The sequence below is a fragment of the Rhodnius prolixus genome, unplaced genomic scaffold (assembly GCF_049639745.1).
Source record: "Rhodnius prolixus isolate KJV_2025 unplaced genomic scaffold, Rpr scaffold_3, whole genome shotgun sequence".
Lineage (NCBI taxonomy): Eukaryota > Metazoa > Arthropoda > Insecta > Hemiptera > Reduviidae > Rhodnius > Rhodnius prolixus.
The window spans coordinates 33,412,166-33,432,101 of NW_027411603.1; the positions used below are offsets into that span (position 1 = coordinate 33,412,166).

Sequence of the window (19,936 nt, forward strand, 5' to 3'; positions counted from 1 at the left end):
TATTGTATTAATTGTTTCCAAGTAAATCCCCTCCTAACATTTTTTGTCCAATTGGAATTCTCTTTACTCATTTTAAGGATTGTTTTTTTTTATTAATAGAAAATATAAATAAATTTAAATTAATATGCATACAAACATATCCTAGAATTTCACAACCTTTTGAACCAGTTCAGTTGGAGACAGTTAAGATCAAAGCTTGCTCATTATCCTGTTTACTGAGTACGCAGACAATAAAGTTTATCGCTTATGCTAAGGTAAAGAGCAAGGTTGGCCAAACTGTATAGTGTTCAAAAGACTGTCTTCCTGTTAAATCCTTTGAAATTATAAATAAATACAATAATGGTAAACTATATTCTTATTGTCTTGGTAAAACATCCTCTCTAACTAATTCATAGTGCTGCACGAGAAACGAGACGAGACTTGAGCAACCGAGACCGAGACCGAGATCGAGACATGATATATATCTCGTCGAGAAATCTCGGTCTCGTCTCGGTTTTTCAAATATTAATTTTTAGCTACAAAATTATAAAATTGTGTTTTTTATTAATAAATAATCATTAAGGGTATTGAATTAATTATTAAAAGATACGATTTTATTATATATGTTTAATATTACTACATCTATTTGACTTCGAATTACATAAGTAAAGTAAGCAAAGTAAAGTAATCGACTATTTTTTCCAACTACCAATTACCAATTAGGTGTCGCGGATGGAGGCGACTAGCAAACATACTTTACTTAAATTTCTCATATTAACCATTAAATAAAATCCAAGGCCTAAGACCGGGAATCGAACCCAGTACCACAATACACATTAGCTTCGCACGTCTCGCATCGCTCAGGTACCGTGGCGGTCCCCTTCGAATTACCAAATTTTTACATAAATTCACTAAATTTCACTATTCATATTTCATTCAATTTCATAAATTTCACTATTAATAATCTAATATTTTGAACTTAGATATTATTTGAATTATATTTTAGAATTTTAGAATTAATGAATTTGAAAAAAAAAGACTATCTATGCACCTAAAAAATATTGCCACAAATTTTCGTTTTTAAGATACACTTTGCCCAAGCATTGATACATAAAAGAGCTTTTACTGAGTCAGAAGTTAGAGAAGATCTTCTATTGGTCATTATTATCGCAGCTTGCGAAAATAATCTTTCCGATGGCGTCCAAATAATCTGGAGTCCAAAAAAAATAGGAATGGCTCTGTTTCCCCACATCTCATAGCTATCCCGAAATGCTCCTAGATATGCTATCCCCACTCTCTCACCATTTGGATAGTTACGAGCTGAAGACCGTGGAATCCTTAGTTTCTTTTTGGAGATTAGTTTACTTGAATCATAAGAGTCATTTTGACTCCAGATTGGCATTACACGTAAATATATCGGAGTCATTTCGTCTCCTGATTGGTAATATAAGAAGATTTTCTGTTATTAACTTGAATCCAAATTACCAATTTTGTCTGCCCATGCAGGGAAATTTACTCCTACTAAAAACCCTCTGCTGCCTTCCTTGCAAAGAATTCTGAGATTTTTCTCTTAATACTTTTGAATGTCATAAAATTTATATTTCCATAGATTATGAAAATCGAAAGCAAGATTCATTCATCTTTATTATTTTTTGAGCCAAATGTTACAGCGGTATCGTACAAAGGGAAGCTCGATAAACTTGGTTGATACACTCATCATTACATAATGATTCAGTGAATCGAAATTCGTGTGCTAATCTTGTAAAAACTTGAAGGTAGTCATTGTGTTTCTTTTTTAATATGGTCAACATTTATTGCCTAAATGATTATTTGATAAATTTACATAATTTTCATAGAAAGCATCAAGGCACAAAAAAAAAGCCTCTTTCTTGAATTGATTTTCTGTCCGAATTGCAGCAAAAACTTGCAGCGAATTGGGTAATTTCCGATCCGTGTCAACAGCGCACAGTAATGGAAAAAATAGTGAATGTAATTAAAAAAATGAAAATGTCCCTGATCAGAAGGCAGTCCAGTCAGGGTTCTAGAAAATACTGAAATTACTGCGATCCTAAGTTAAAGTTAATTCCTTCTGCGTGAAATGTTAAAGCCGATTTGTGGACAAAATTTGTTTTTTCGTTCTTAATTCCTATTCTTTCTCATCCTTTAATGCAAATTTTATTTTTAAAATTGAAATTAATATAAAAAAAAGATAAAAATAAATTATGGAGTCAATATGACTCCACATTGGCAATAACTGACCAAGTTCGAGCATTGGCAATGCAGTGTTAATCTAGGCTTCCCTGTAAGGTTACAATTCACTGTACTATACTATACATAAAAACTGCAATGTTTAGTAGGATGAAAGAAATAAATGCCAGTTTTCAGTCGTGATGCATTTATTCTGCCGAGCTTTCGACCTAGGGACTAGGTCATCTTCAGGGCTGTGGAACATGTTTGCAGATTGTTAACAATGATTCTATTGAAATGAATATGTATAATGTAAGGAAATTTACAAAAAATTAGAAATGATATACATATCTAAGACAGAAAACAGTTTAAATTTCAAAACAGACAAGAACAATTTAAACAACATATACGCAAACTTACTACAAAATACTTGACAATTGGCAATAATGACTTCCACACAACCTAACCACATTTCACACACAGACCGATCACACTCAGTCCATGAACAGACAAGACAGAAGACACACCAACCCTCTAATGATGTAAAAATATTACTTTGTAAACTAGCCCTGAAGATAACCTAGACCCTAGGTCGAAAGCTCGGCAGAATAAATGTATCACGACTGAAAACTGGCATTTATTTGTTTTCATCCTATTGAAACTATGAATCAGTCACCAAAAAATAATGAACAGCAATGTAATGTTTAGATTATTAATAGATTATTAGTAGATTATTAATGAGTTAGAACCCTGAGCGTATTCGTGCTCTTTTTTAGACCTAAAAACAGAGATTGTTGTTCTAAAAGAAGAGAAAAGATAATACCTAAACTTTTTTTTTACATTTCAGAGGAATCATGAAAAGTTTAGTTTACCTGCGTTTTAGAGAATGTTTATATACTACTAATCTTGTATTTTCTCAATTATACATCCCCACATTAGTTCGTAAAACATTTGGAGTGAATGGTGTTCAAAGAAGTAATTTTAAAAAAGTATTATGGAAATAATACTACTAAGAAGTGAAGTGGTTAAGGTTTACTTAAGTAGTTTGGTATGTGTATCTGTTGTGAACGAGTGTGTGTGTGTGTGTGTGTGTAACTGTTTTAAAAAAAAAGATGGGCGATAGGAGCGAAAGAGAGTGGGGTTGATGTTGGAAGAAAGGCGAAAGGAAAGAAAGGTGATAGACTCGAAGGAGGGGATAAAGAGAAAGGAACACTAAGAACAGTTAAGAAGGATTAGGCTCCATAAGGTGAATGACCGTTTAGAGGACAAAGGTAAACAATGTTCACTCTTCAATATTCAATCTTCACTTCAAAACTAAGCGCTTAGTTTAACTGAAAAAACAAATAACAATCATTATTAGTAATTGTTCATTAACTCCAAACATAAATTATGTACAGAATTCATTTCTGGAAGAAAAAAAAAAAAGTATAAACAATTGAAACAAAGAACTTCCAAAAGTCTTATCACTTAATTTTATTTATAAATATTCTCCAAGTAAAATATCTTATTTGTTACATCTCGCAGGGATGGTGTAGTGGTCACGAAAGTGGATTAGTAAGCAGAAGATCACCGGTTCAAATCCAGCGTGTGGCAATTTTTTACTTATGAGAAAAAATCTTACAAATGAAGTACGTGTTTTTAGCCCTGTCCACGATACCTAATTTGGTAGTTGGTCGTTAAGCTCCGCCTAAAAAAAAAATTGCTATTACTCAAATCGCACCGTGGTGTGGTGGAAGTACTCGCAGAGTAGTCTGATGCGTCATCGTTGAAAATAATAAAGGATGTCACTATAAACAGGATCAAGCTTTTAAGAAGATGTACTTCACCTTTTTTCAATAAGTTGATTAAGAAATGATTCACACTTAATATATTCTTTTAAAACAAACGCATGAAATTATAACAGAATTAGGTCATTGTGCGTGTGTCCGACATAACTTTGAAAGTTAAAGTTTGTCTTTAAATCGGTTTTAGATAATACACTAAGGAGACTATGTTGAAAAATAAAAAAGGTTTACCCCAAAAAATTAAGTAGTTTTTATTTTTGCACGCACTTTTCAAACTACCCTCGTACACTCACCAGATAATATTAGTACAGATAAAAAAGAACATAGTTACATATTAAGGGGAAAAATAACAAAAAACTTTAGCTTGATACAGGTAGTTACGACAAAACATGCTTAAAGCGCTTAAGTTTATATTTTTTATGACCAAGAGAACTTATATTATAATTTACAATGGCTACTATAGTATGAGGGTATGGACTATTGTATTTTTCTCGAAGGCAATAAACAACTTAGTCCAGCTGAATTCGTACAAATTTTATTCTAGAAATTTCAGTATATTTTCTAATCTAATATTTGTTTGATAAGTTTTCTTCAAATGAAACCTCCACATTTTGGTTGAATGGTCTCTTTTTTGGTATTGTCTACAACATAAGCTTGAATTTGTTTGAACATAAACCTTTTTTTTGATGGTTTTCCCCACAGTGAGGATTCCATTTTAATTTTTTATTTTTCTCTTCAAAATCTCTCTGTTTTTTGCGACTTCAATTGAAATGCCATATTCGGCCATATACTCCTTAGCCATTTTCAGCCATGACAGCTTCGGCCTGCCTCTTCTCCTTCTTCTCTCTCGGATCTATTCAATGATCCGTCTAGGAATCCTTTGCTCTTCCATCTCAGTGATTACTGTTATGTCCGTACTATATCTTGCCAGCTCCTGCAGCGCCAGATGTACCTTGGTCTCAAATCCTTGTACATTCCACGTTCCAATATTTATCATCCGTTTACAATGCCTAAGTCGTTGCCTAATAATCCGTCCGGTATTCTCTTCGTTAGATCTTTTAGCATTAAAAATGTTTTGTGTCGGTCGAAGAGCTGGCCCGACGCGACAACCCCCCCCCCCCAAACTGGAGGACCAGGAGCTTTGGATTTCGGGGTTCTACTCCCCTAGAAAATTTGCCTTCACCACGACAGTGAGCCTTGTCTACCCATGCAGGAAGAAAGATGGAAGATTAGGAAAGGAAAAAAGGATAGAGGAGGTTACGGAAGACTCTGAGAACCACGGACAGTGGATACTCTTTTAGTCGCCTCTTACGACAAGCAGAGCTTACTGCGGGTATATTCTTAACCCACACCCACAAAGGCAACATAAACATTATAGCGAAAATAATTTACTCATCTTACATTATTTTTAGTTGTTGTTACCCACTCTTAACCAATTTTTCAAAAACAAATATTCATTGCCAACGATAGAAAGATAAATAACCACTACGCAACAATTTATTTTAATTTTTGCCAATTTCCATCTGAAATAAATATGCTTAGGTAATAACCTTGATTCTATGCTGTAGCAACTTGCTATTTAGATCTTAACTGGGAACGTCATCCTTTATATATGTATTTAGCATTGACAGAATTGTTTACTCATCATCTATTTTTTATCTAAATAGAAAATTAAATTAGTGGTAAATACTTATTAGGATATAGGCAGACATTTTTTTAAATTAAAGGCTTAACAACTTCTTCAGTTATAAGCGCCCAGAGCAAGCTTTCTCAGTACAATGCCAGTCTTCGGATACTGTTTACATGTTTCACAAAACCCTGAACTAAGTTCCACTTTTAAGCGCTCTGAACTAAGCCCTTTCTTCTAGCACTATTACGATAGAGTTTTTAGATTTTAATTTATCGTGATTTAATTTTTAATTATTTATTTGGCTGTAATAAATATATGAACTTTCTGTCTCAAATCCACTACTGTTTATTGCCTTCGAGAAAAATACAATAGTCTATACCCTCATACTATAGTAGCCATTGTAAATTATAATATAAGTTCTCTTGGTCATAAAAAATATAAACTTAAGCGCTTTAAGCATGTTTTGTCGTAACTACCTGTATCAAGCTAAAGTTTTTTTGTTATTTTTCCCCTTAATATGTAACTATGTTCTTTTTTAATCTGTACTAATATTATCTGGTGAGTGTACGAGGGTAGTTTGAAAAGTGCGTGCAAAAATAAAAACTACTTAATTTTTTGGGGTAAACCTTTTTTATTTTTCAACATAGTCTCCTTTTAGGCTTATACACTTCGTCCAACGCTGTTCTAGTTTGTTGATCCCTTCCGAATAGTAGGATTTGTCCAAGTCTGAAAAATAGCCATTCGTTTCTGCAATCACCTCCTCGTTTGAATAAAATCTTTTTCCCGCCAGCCATTTCTTCATATTGAGGAACAAATAGTAGTCCGAGGGAGCCAAGTCTGGAAAATAGGGGGGATGTCAAACGAGTTGGAACCCTATTTCCATTAATTTTGCGACCACAACTGCTGAGGTGTGAGCTGGTGCGTTGTCGTGATGGAAAAGGACTTTTTTGTGGGCCAATCGTGGGCGTTTTTCTTGCAGCTCGGTTTTCAAACGGTCCAATAACGATGAATAATATGCACGTGTAATAGTTTTACCCTTTTCCAGATAGTCGATGAGGATTATTCCTTGCGAATCCCAAAAGGAACGGTCTTCGCCTTTTTTGGCGCAGATTCCCCCTTGGTAACCCATTGTTTAGATTGTTCTTTGGTCTCAGGAGTGTAGTGATGTATCCATGTTTCATCCACAGTGATGAAACGACGCTTAAAGTCCTGCGGATTCTTCTGGAACAGCTGCAAACCTTCCTTGCAACACTTCACACGATTTCGTTTTTGGTCAAGCGTGAGCAATCGCGGCACCCATCTTGCGGATAGCTTTATCATGTCCAAATGTTGATGCAAAATATTATGTACCCGTTCATTCGAGATGCCCACAGCACTAGCAATCTCACGCACCTTCACTCTTCTGTCATCCATCACCATATCATGGAATTTATCAATGATTTCTGGAGTAGTAACCTCAACAGGGCGTCCAGAACGTTCAGCGTCACTTGTGCCCATATGGCCACTCCGAAAATTTTGAAACCACTTATAAACTGTTCTAATCGAAGGTGCAGAGTCACCATAATGTTTATCAAGCTTCTCTTTAGTCTCCTGAGGCGTTTTGCCTTTCATAAAGTAGTGTTTAATCAACACACGAAATTCTTTTTCGTCCATTTTTTGAAAATCACTCGACTTCCTCGATTCAAACTAATGCCAAACACAAAGAAATAGACCGATCTGGCTGAAACTTGGTGTGTGTTCTTCCAAGAGAAGCTACTAACTAAACATAACCTCGATACGCGCCAGTGGTGCTATCTCTCTGACTTTGCACAGACTTTTCAAACGACCCTCGTATATAGGAGCTAGACTGGAAATCTCAATTTCTGTACTCTTTCAATTTTGTTTATAATATGTAAAGTTTTGTAAATAAATATTATTATTGTTATCATTATTTATTTGACGCATCAACAACTTGGCCATTAGCGGCGCCTTGTCATTTAAAACCTCTCGCGCAGGGATGGCACCTCCTCAACCCTTAATTCGGACGAATGGGAAGTAGTTCGGAGCCGAAGGGATGGATATTGGAGCAAATCACTCCACTTCTTTCCTTTATTACAATCTATGTTTCTTGAAAATTTCTTTATCAATTTCTTCAATTTACCATATTTGTCGGTGAATATGATGTACGTAAACAAGTTATGAAAATGTGTCCGCAGATGCCTCCTAGTGAAGGATTCGAGTAAAATACAGATTACTGGTTGGAGATGTTCCTTAAAGGAAGATGATCGCGTGGCTAGCGGCGTTTCAGTCTTCTAGCAGAATTTTTTGGGTTTGTGCTGGAGGAAAGTCTGTAAATCTGTGAATTAGCGAGTTGAGATAGTTAGCAGTTTTTCTAGCGTTTTTTTTTTTTTTAACAAATTGTTGTATTAAAGAAAATGCTAGAATGTTATGAAGTGTTAAGTTGGTAGAAGTTCAAATGGGTGCTGGTAATTTTCCTAAGCACTGTTGACTGGAAGGATGGTTGTTTAGGTTGGAGTTGGGATGCCCCAGACCTCACATTTGTATGCCCAAAGGGACCTTGTAATGGTGTTATAAAGAAGTGTTTTGTTTTCAAGTTGAGAGTTCCGAGAGTCTGACAATAAAGGATTTTGGACCGACTACTTCTGTTCCAGTCTTTTTTAATCTTATGTGTGGATTCCACGTGAGTCTTTGGTCTTTAGTCTCAGGAAGATTAAACTGATTGAGTCTTAGGAAGTGTGATTTTAAGTAGTTTTTCCGGTGGTTTAGATCATTTGAATTTTAGAAAATTTAAAGATAAACGACTCACGTGGAACCCAAAACACTAGAGTTAAATGACAAGCAATGACAAAACGTGCGAAACTTCTTTACAGACTACTTGGACGGCGCTCCAAATTGCCTATAGAACTCAAACGCCTAATATACAAGTCTATCCTCAAACCTAAGTGGACTTACAGGACTAGAGCTGTGGGGTTCAGCCAAACCTACAAACATACGGACAGTGCAGACATTTTAGTCAAAACTCCTCCTACAGATAGTTGACGCTGCTTTCTACGTGACTAACCTCAACTCTTCACAACGACCTCAACATTCCCTTCGTAGACCAACTCGTCAAGATGAAATATCAATAGTTCCATAGTGCTCTCTCTACTTGCTCTAATCCTTTCGTACTGACTCTCGGCTACTCTGACATCCCTAACAATCCTCCACGCGACTGAATCGCCGATGGTCCCGCGACTTTTTTGCTGTCTGAAGATCATAATCATTGACATTCATATCCTGTAGAGAGTGCTACCGCTGAGTAGTTTCTGTTCTCCTGCCTTTCACGCATTCATTTATCGTATATATTCCTTTTTACTTATTGTATGTATATATTTATATACAGGGTGACCAGAGTTATATGCTCCACCCACTTTTTTTTTTAATGGCAGGAAATTTCGAAAAAATAAAAAACACGTATTTAATCATTTTTAGTCTAGTTTATTTTCAGTGATAGACCCATTTTTTTTCTACCCCTGTATCTCGAGATACAGCATCCAACTTTTGTTTTTCAAATGGAACGTTATATTTTTTGTTGCATATTTTTATAGTATTTGAGCTCCTAAAAAAACAAAAAAAAAGTTTTTGAAATCGGTTAGGTTTTTCAAAAGTTATGGAAAACAAATTTCAGTTTACTGTCAAAATTGCGCTATTTTTTTTAAAGAATCTGTTCAAACTGGGCACAATCAATGAATAGGCAAGCCAAAACTATGGACTCCTACGCTGTGTTTGTAGCAGTACTTATGGTGGCGAAGTCAAGATCTAGGCAGGCTAGTGTTATGGAGATTAGTTGATTTCCTAAAACTCCACACCAAACGTTTGTAGAAAAAACAACCTGAACGTCGAATAACTCTAGCCTGCCTAGACCTTGACTTCGCCACCACAAGTGCTGCTACAAGCAAAGCGTGGGAGTCCAGAGTTTTGGCTTGCCTATCCGTTGATTGTGCCCAGTTTGAACAGATTCTTTAAAAAAAATAACGTAATTTTGACAGAAACTGAAATTTGTTTTTCATATTTTAAATACCCATAACTTTTGAAAAACCTAACCGATTTCAAAAAAAATTTTTTTGTTGTTTTTAGGAGCTCAAATACTACAAAAATATGCAACAAAAAATATAACGTTCTATTTGAAAAACAAAAGTTGGATGCTGCATCTCGAGATACACGGGTAAAAAAAAAATGGGTCAATCACTGAAAATAAACTAGACTAAAAATGATTAAATGCGTGTTTTTTATTTTTTCGAAATTTCCCGCCGTTAAAAAAAAAGTGGGTGGAGCATGTAACCATGGTTACCCTGTATACAGATTGTAAATAATTAAATAATTTTTTTATTATTTGTAAATTTATTTGTCCAGTTATTCCAGCGCTAGTTACATTATAAGTAACAATGACAAAAACTGATACCACTACAAACTCACTAATTGAGAGGAGAAGTTACCTTAGTGATAACACTCCCTAAGTCGTCTCCAGGATTAGCTACTCTCCTTAGAAGAGAGAAAATCGCGAGAATAATGAGGGTGCAAGTTCTGATGAAAACTTTTACAGCGAGTTCGAGCAACCTAATCACAGACATAGGTAACATTATTTTTAGTTATATAAGCTAAAATAACGTAAACTGAACCATATAACTTACCTTAACTGTAAATCGACCCCCGTATCCTTGGCACAAAATTCTGAGGACAGAGTACATTTAAATATGTTACATTATTGTATGTAACAAAGTGACCAAGTTAACGGGAATTTTCTTGTAATGCATATGTTTAGAAATGGAATTTCTAAGTCTGTGTGGATAGAGTTGAAACGTAAAATAGAGCGTTAACGATAGTGCGGAGAATTTTAGACTGAAGAGATTGAATTCGTTGAAGTTTGGAGCGTTTTGTTGTACAGTTCAATACCGTACGTCCAGGCGGGTTATATAAATTTAAATAACAAAATCTACAAGAAGGGTTATTTAATATTGAAATCTGATTTTCCTTCTTGTAAATATTCCAGAATGTTTGGAGCAATCATTATTATTATGAAGTTAAAATGTCTACCTCATTAATAGAAATATTTTTAAAAATATATATATATATTATTATTATGCAACTTTTTTATCCAAGTAAATTTCTAGGTTCGTAATGTCAAATTTAAGGAACTTAATGGGAAAGATGATTTATAATCACAGACATAGGTAACATTATTTTTAGTTATATAAGCTAAAATAACGTAAACTGAACCATATAACTTACCTTAACTGTAAATAAACCCCCGGATCCTTGGCACAAAATTCTGAGGACAGAGTACATTTAAATATGTTACATTATTGTATGTAACAAAGTGACCAAGTTAACGGGAATTTTCTTGTAATGCACATGTTTAACAAAAGCTTGCAGGGCGTTACTCTAGAGGGAAGGTCATTTGGTGTACCGTTTTTAGAGTCTTCTATTTCTTTTCTTTTTTTTATGTAACGTTTTTTTCTCCACCTACTGAACCACCAAACTTCCCTTAAATAATATCTTCTTAAATGGATGGTACGATAACTGGAAGGTTAGACTGGAGGTTGTCCTTGAATATTGGAGCAAAAAAACTGAACAGGAACCAATCAAGGAAAAGGGGTTTGGGAATGTGACCTAACTGTAAACAATCTGGGACTACATATGTAAAAAAGTTTTGTAAGGAAATCAAAAGAAGATGAAAAAAAAAAAACATTAAATATGGCAGATATCTGGGAGGGATGTGATCCCGTTAAGGGAAGGGGTTGTTAGGATGTCTGGTGCGTATATGTTACTGGGTAATATAATAAGTAAATGGGAGCTGTGCTGTAGTGGCACACCTGACTCTACCTAACGGTCCATCCGGCCCTTGGCAACCTTATAAAAGGGCAAAAAACAAAACAAAAACCACTGGCACCATTCCCTTTCTTTGGTCTCCGTTTGCTATTATCGACTGTTTCTTCTGCCTAGATTTATCAAACTTACTGTACTAGCAATCACATCTTTGCAGACTACTTAATATTTATCAAAATTTCTGAGTTTTGCCCACATTAATTTGCCTTATCAGGATACCATGAATAGTTCTCGAGCAATTTCATTAAATGCTGCCAACTGGGACTAGGTCCGCAGTGCTGAATAGAATCGCTTTTATCCTTTATGCAATTAAGGTGCGATCTGAGATCACTAGTGACCACAGTTTTGTCCAGTACACCGCCGGCTACCAGATAGTGTTCTCCTGTTACAGACATCACCGGGTAGAGAGCTGTAAGAAGCTAGTAAGAAGAGAAAAATCTAAGAGCCAGCAGCTGGATTCGAACCCACTGGAATCCAGTATTTGCTGAACACTCAGCTAATCCCTTCCCTAATCTAACCTGTTTGGTTTTAAAACCTTATCCATCATCAGAGATTTAATTAGTTTAGTGTAGAGATTTCGAAAACTATACTTGCCGTCTCTCCATTAAATGCTTTGATTTTATTTGATATTCATCGATTACGTTATTTTACAGTTATTGCAGCGAACTAAGGTCTCTGAAATATTTAGATGAAAAAGAAGTTTAGTAAGTGAAGTATTTAAAATCAGTTGGGAGGAGGGAATGTTCAGATAACTCCAACAAGGTTTGGAACTTGTCAGGTTAGATTAAATTCCAAGTTAAGAAACACGTTAATAATGGCATGATTAAATTGCTAAACGATGGTTTTCTGAAATTATGTTTACAATAAACTGGATCCTACAAATACTAATACAGCTAAATTTAACAGGTTATCATACGCGAAATTGCTGTTGAAGAAAGTAAGTATGGATTCCCTGTCTATGAATGAAAACTGCTGTAAAAAATAATTTGTTTACTAAGCCTTGAAATCACTTCTCAAATACTACTCATCATTATAAGCTAATTGATGAATTCTTCGCCTAAAATTACAATTTAATTACAAAAATTGATTTTAAAAGTTTCCTAAATATTTAAAAAGCATGAATTTATCAAGTTCAATAAATAATCTGGTTAAGAAGTTGAGAAATAAGTAATGATTCACGGAGAATAACATATTGTAGGATGTGATGGGGTCAGTTCAGTTCGTGGTGCTACTTACCTCCTCCTTACATACTCAGCAGGAGTCGTAAACACATAACTTCTTCTGTTTAGCCGCTCTTACCTGAATTCTAATAATTCCTTCTCAGTTTTTAACAACATAGAGCTCAAAATAGAGGAGGATTCATATGGGGAGTAGTCGTTTATTTGGTCATTTTGTTTACAAAAAAACATCTGAGATGTCTACGATTTTCGATTGAAAGAGATCACCTAATTAAAACTGGCATTATAGACGTGATAAGTTTGCCTTATCATACGCTCTCTTGAGCGGTGCGAATACTGTTCAGAGGTCTTCGATCAGTTTAGGTACTTAGCGCTGGCCGTGAAGAAGAAGAGCTTCCTTCCATTCACGTATTACCTGATCTTCAAGTTCTGACCCATTATTTTTAGCAAATGCTTGTATCTTCTTTCTAAATTTCACTTCTAAGATATGCCAAATTTTGGTGTCTCTCAAGAGAGTACTTGGACAGAATCCAATCCAAAGAAGAATATGTGGAAAACGTTCCAAACAAACCCATAGGCTATCCTTCACTATCCTACTCGTTCGAATGACTTCTCTTGGGATAAATCTAGTTATTTCCCACAAAATGGTACATAAAGATCATTTACCTCTTTTAGGTATTTGTTTATAAAAAATAAGTAACAAGATAATTTTTCGAAAACGCCATTATTGTCCACTTTTGACAAAGTTTTCTCGAACTGTGTCACCTTTATTTCAAAAAAAAAAGTTAGGATATAATATCATTTTTAGAAAAAGATAAGGAAAAAATTGTCAAAATTAGGTATTTATTTCATCAAACCAGTACGCCTTGATTGAACTGAAGACCCCTGGCTGTTCAAGTTGCTCTTTAAATAATTAATTTCCTTAAAAAAATGCTTCCATCCGGTGCACCGTAATTGAAGAGAATCATTGATAAAATCTGTATAATCTATACACTGCCTCAAGGGAATTCCAATTCTCTGTGTTCATAGAAAATGCAAACTAACATTACAGGTTATTCAACTATTTGCACGATTTACATCAATCCTATTCAAATGATACATCGATTTTGAATAATGCAGATTTTTTTATTTTTTTATCAGTTGGGATATTGGTTTTGTAAATTTAAAATTGGACTTTACACATATATAAAAAAAATTGTATGTTTATATATTAAAAGAAGAAGTAAATTTTCAAATTGTTAAAACTTCTAGAACTTTTTAAATCAGAAAATAAAATAAAATTGGCCGATAAACAAAAGTCTTAAACATTCTTTGAAATCTGTCTAGTTAATACATCAACAACAAACAGAGTACCTGATTTATCATATAAATTTACAATTGTAAAACTATTGTTATGTATTTATTGACCCCATCACTAACTATAGACAGGTAAACAATAAATTCCTATACTAAATTAATCATGAGTACACCTGCATTTTGGGGACAATACTATTGCATATTTTCTTCCTAGATGATGTGGCATTATATAACCGATTTGCTGTAATATAAAAAGTTCGATAACATAGAAAACAATTCAGTTTTTACATATTTTCAATCTAAGTTATTCTAAAACCACTTACATCACTGTTATATAATCTTTAAATAACTGAAATTACAATTTCGAGGCTTTGTTACATCATTAACAGAGTACGAGTATTTCTCTTTCGTTAAATTTTCTTAGTTTCCTTTGAAGTGCTATTATTAGTTTCTTTGATTTCCTTTATCAAACTTATATACCCATTTAAATATTTTTATGTTAATCATTGGACTATGGCTGAGTCAGCAAGGATAGTGGGAGACGGAAAGGTAAGAGAAGTCGAAATCTTTACACCTAACTGATTAGACTATCTCTCATAATGATTGAAAGTGATGAAACCGGTTAGAGATTCAATAAATATGGATGCTGCAACAGATAAAATCAAAGATATGGTCCAGCACTGCGGAGCTAACCAAATATTTTTTAAAAACCCTTAAATTTCCTTTTGGAAAATTAGAAAACAAAATGAAAATAACGTGAAAAAAACGTTTTTACTTACAAAATGATTTCTTTAATACAATTTATTATACAAATAGATATTCTTTTGGATATAATTAATCTTATTTGTTTTCTATTGTATATATAGATCCTGAAAAGGCAATAAATTTGCCGATAAGTAGGTAAATAAAGGTTTCTTTTTTTATATTTATGACCTCTTCCCAACAACCATAAAACATTTGATGAAGATATTATGGTCAATAACTAAACCATTTTGTGTAAATTATGTTAACGAATGCAAGTGCTAATAGTGTCAACGAAGTTTTCTGGCATTGTAAAAAATCTTTAGCAAATGTATGATTTCTAAAAAATATTAAAACTCAAGTAACTATTCCAGAATTTGATTTGTTAATTTGTTACCTTATGGCAGCAATAGGAGGATGAGGAGGAGCAATAGGGTCGCATTTTCAGCTTCATATTTTAATTGGAAACCAACTTTTGAAGTCTCCATTATTAATAATCTCATTAAATTTTTCCAGGTGTGGAGGTTTTTAGTGGTTGTTGAACAGTATAACTTTTCGGGGAGAAGGATCCATTTCAAAGTTTTATAAAAGTTAATTTTAGTTCAGATTCTTGTAATCATTTTTAGAGAAGATAAAGTGTATCAAAGTCAATACCGTTCAATTGATTTAAACTAGAAACAATCCGGAATTGGACGCGGATTCTGTTCTCTTTTCAGGTGGAATAGATCGGTATCGTGCAGAAACTATAAATATAATCAGGATATCAGTTGACAAATTCTAGAGTTGTCAAAAACAGACATCTTGGTGCTTTCATTGATAATCTCTAATTAGGCAATCTCCCGAGGGAGGCTCCTGGCTAGAGAAAATTTAGCAAGTTTCAGATAGATAGGCAATAACAGGTCAAGTACTAAACGTCATTTCTATCAATAAATACTGCAAAAAGAATGGTTTGCAAAGAGGAAACGTTCTTGTTTGGCTACACAAAGCTCTTGAAAATGTTGTGCAAGTTACTGAAACAGAGATAAGGACACACAGTTTGTTGTAAGAAATAGTGTCATCAGGGATAAGGATATTATAATATTTTGCAAGATAATTTAGCAAAATTGTTTCCCAAAACTGTCAGCCTAAGAATTCTAAAAATTAGTTCAAAAGTAGACAATTATCAGAGACGTCTTTAGGTCTACAAAAATTCTTCTTGTTTCTAAAAAAGTACAACGAATGGCCTTTACAAAGAACTACGCTCTTTACAGCGGGTTGGTGCCAGAGCATTATTTGGCTGTTGTAGAGAAGCGATGAACAAACAAGTAGAAGATGGAAGGCGAGGATAGCAGAAAAGAATATAAGGTGAAGTAGATGGACAATGTCCTTACTCTCGACATGAGTTGTGGCAGTTTTAACCTCTCTTCTTCTAAAGAAACTATGCAATAAGAAACAGAATGCCTCAAATTGTGGTTTTAGCGTCCGATGTTTCTTTCTGATGCCTTCAATATGTGTAGCCTATCAGAAAATCTAACTTTAGAAAGTTTAACAAATTCGCATCACTACCAAATAGTATAGTGCATAAAATATAAACAATTTTTTAAGCTTTTGACCAAACTGTAATTTTCTCCAATTCAGTGAAGCTTTATAACAGTATATAATGATAGTATTGCCCTCGTGGATTAGAATGTCACATTTTAAAACATAAAGAATCCTTCTTGAAGTTCAGTATAGAGGTCAGACGGATATATTTTCTTGTTTAATATTCTCCTGTGGGAGCTAACCGATTACATTTCTTGGATATGTATCTAGGCAGTGAATCGTTGCTTAGAATTATAGATTTCTATCCAATAATTACGCATTTATATTTGCAAATACATTTTTCTCTTGATTTACCCCCCAAAAAAATGAAATAAAATTAATCTTGAACTTTATTTTTCACCAAAATTTTTAAATATCTTTCTCAATGATCGAACATGTTGTGAATTCCTTCAAAAATGTCTTCTTCGAGATTGCCAGAAAGATTAATTGACGGAATATATGCTCAGAATAGAAAGTCTTCATTTTGACGCTGATACTTCTCTAAAGTGTATTACATAAAGAGACTTGGGTGTAGTTACTCGTTTGCAATTTAAGCTCATAGTACTCTTAATTTCGTGAATCGCCTCCAAGGGGTTAATGTTCATATTAAAGTAAGCCCTTATCAACTATTTAATTCAAAGAAAATTTCCAAGTATCCCTCTTCAATGTTATCACAATGAAAGCACTAATATTAAATAAATGATTATTGAATACGAATAAATTAAATTAAATTGGGTTATTCAGTTTCAAAAAGTCTTTGATTCAATTATTTTGTTTTTCTAACTGTTCTATTCTAATTATTTACATTTTTAATTGCTAGTTGAACGATTTGCCCAAAGTAAACCAGTCCAACTTTGATTTACTACTTGAATTTTTGGTACTGCAATCATCGGATTATTTATGTACAGGTTGTGATAGTCCAAGAAATATGGAGCAAAACACCACAAAGGACATCTCATCTCCATCCTCACACCGAAACTCCGAAATTCCTAGAGTATTTTAAAAGTCAGCAATGATATTTCGTTTTACAAAGTTTATAGAATTCTTTTTAAACGAAATTCGAAATAAAAATATATAAAGGGTATAAATGTACAGAAAACAAAATATATCAAGTTTTGTAGGAAGAAAATTAAGAAATGGTTAAATGAACCTTGTAAACAATTATGTATATTTTAATTCTTAATGACTCTTTTTAAAAATAATGCATAATTGGTAATTAATAGAGCAAAATTATTCAATTCAATGGTTTTTTTAAGTAGAAGTAAAGCAAAATCATAGGATTCAACAATTTAGCTCTTCTAGTTCATAATTCAAAACAGTAAGCTTAATTCAGAACCTGTTTGAGGCCTCAATTTCACAGCCAGATACAGAAGGTGCATACAAAATTAATTAAATATCTTTTTAATGCATCTTTAATTCACCTAGCACTTTACTTGGTAAAGCTGAAAACTGACGCAGTTAGAAAACTGCCTCTGTACCTAAATCATTTCTATTTAATTTAACAAATTAATTATATTTTTGGATGTCCACACTTCCGTATGACTGATTTGAACCTAAACTTTACGGTATTCGAAGTACCTTTGACTATGTTTTTGAGGTTATTTTCGATCTCAGGAGTTCGCACAAATAGACCATTTCACCAAAATTTGTGCTTCTTGTGGAAACTTAAATTCTAATATTTGAACGATGGGATTATTTTTTCTAATGACCAATAGAAACTGGTTACAAATGAAAGTAACGCAGAAACTCGCAGAATATATATTACTCAAAAAATTTATCATCGTAAAGGTTATTGAGTTTCCATTTGTCTTCTTTTTTAAGGCCAAATAATTTAATGGTTTTAAAGTTCCTATTTGAATGAATGAATGAATGAATCTTTATTGCTTAAAGAGATCAGATCTCATAGCAAGGGTTGACCTTACAAATTTATAAATACAAAAATTATAATACTTTATTACAATAATTAATTAAATATTAGTAAAGAAATAAGATATCAAGTATTATTTAAATTAACTGAGGAGAATAATTTTTTGAGCATGAGTAAAAAATAAAACAAAATAAAATCAGAACAAGATATAGAAAAAATAAATCATAAAATAAAAGATGAAAATAAGAAACACAACTGAATAGTTCTCTGCAGTAAAGAAGGTAATCTACTTAAAATAAAATAACAATTGATACAATAGGGAATTTGCTAACATGGCTTCTTTTAATTGTTTTTTCTTATTATTGCTACATTGATAAGTTAAGGTGAGCAAGGAAGTTTCATTGTAGCACTATTTTTCTAAATTTGAGACAATTAGTGACAAATAGAAAAATATTATTGACTTTTTCATTATCTCGATCATCTATAGTCAATAGCTCTGAAATTTTATTACTATTATCACTACCAGGGTGGTGAGAGAAATACTGAGTGATGAACTTGTTTCTATATTGATTGAGTACCGGACATATTAGGAGTAGATGTGAAATGTTATCTAAATCATGGTTACATAGTGGACAAACAGAATCAAGGCAGAATTTGGCAGAGTAATTTTGATAATTTAAATGGTTTGTAAACTTTCCTGAGAGACGTAATTGAGAAATAATTCTTAATTTATTTATGTGGAGCTTCGCTTTTAAATAGCTTTCACAACCACCTAGCAAACTATAAGTTCTATAGAGTGTGTTAAAAGAGCTGGAAATTGCGGCATCCACATCTTTACTGATTAGGTGATTCTCCATTCTCTCCAACAAGTTTTTGTAATTGTCACTGATTATTTTCACATCCTGTGATACCCAAATGTCCTCGGCACCCAGCATAACTAGATAGTATCGCAGCTGTTGGCACCAGTTGTAGGGCATATCCATTATGTCCAATAGTTCCCTTTGTCTCATATAGCAAAGTTTTGGAAGATCGATTGTTTCCATATTTAATAATTTAAGCCACCAATTCAGCATTCTTTTAAAAATTTTGTATTTAAGATGAACTTGTCCGGTTTCAAGTCTGGCAAAATAGTTTGGCGAGTTTCTAGGGAGCTGGAGAACTGACTTAATGAAAGATAACTGCGCCCTTTCGACCATATCCGCATAAGATGGAGCCCATACCTCGGAAGCATACAGAATAGTTGCCTCAGAAGTAGCTGCAAACAGTTTAATCTTTGTAGCCCAACTGTCAGATTTACTTTTAATGAGAGTATTCTTCACTACTGAATTGGCTATTATACCCTTGGCTAAGAAGTGTTTGCTTGCTTGCCAAAACTTTGCAGAGGACGACACTGGAACCCCCAGATACGTAAAGGTATTCACTACTTGAAGCGGTACATCTCCATAGGTCAATTGCAATCTTTTACCCGGTCGGCCACCTTTACAAAACGGAATTACCACAGTTTTATCCGTATTGACTGTAAGGCAATTTTCTTTACAATATTCCTGAAGAACATCCAGCTTACGCCGTGCATCTATCCAGCTTCTAGCTAGGATTACCAGATCGTCCGCATAAAGCAAGTGAGATAGTTCTCTAGAATTACCGACTGAAATGCCCTCCACATTCCTGGAAGAGAAGAAATCCTGCAGATCCGCCAAAAACAAGGAAAACAACAGCGGGCTCAGTGTATCTCCTTGGAGGACCCCCTCCGAGATCGGGATATCATACATCGTAGAGCCGTCAGATATGACATAGGTTGCTGATTGATATAACTCAATTAAGAGTCGTAGCATTTTTCCCCCAATCCCCA

The 19,936-nt window shown here is 33.8% G+C and overlaps 1 long non-coding RNA gene across 3 annotated transcripts; it reads left to right on the forward strand.

Moving 5' to 3' along the window:
• Positions 1–9,922: 9,922 nt before the first annotated feature.
• Positions 9,923–17,466, forward strand: LOC141452959 (uncharacterized). Of its 3 annotated transcripts, none has more exons than XR_012457703.1 (5): positions 9,923–10,192; positions 10,731–10,790; positions 12,099–12,223; positions 12,352–12,382; positions 17,129–17,466. It is a non-coding gene; the product is annotated as an uncharacterized lncRNA (long non-coding RNA). The 3 variants fall into 3 exon arrangements; XR_012457704.1 differs by lacking the exon at positions 17,129–17,466 and adding an exon at positions 15,177–15,816; XR_012457702.1 differs by lacking the exon at positions 17,129–17,466 and having other exon boundaries at positions 12,352–13,786.
• Positions 17,467–19,936: the final 2,470 nt, after the last annotated feature.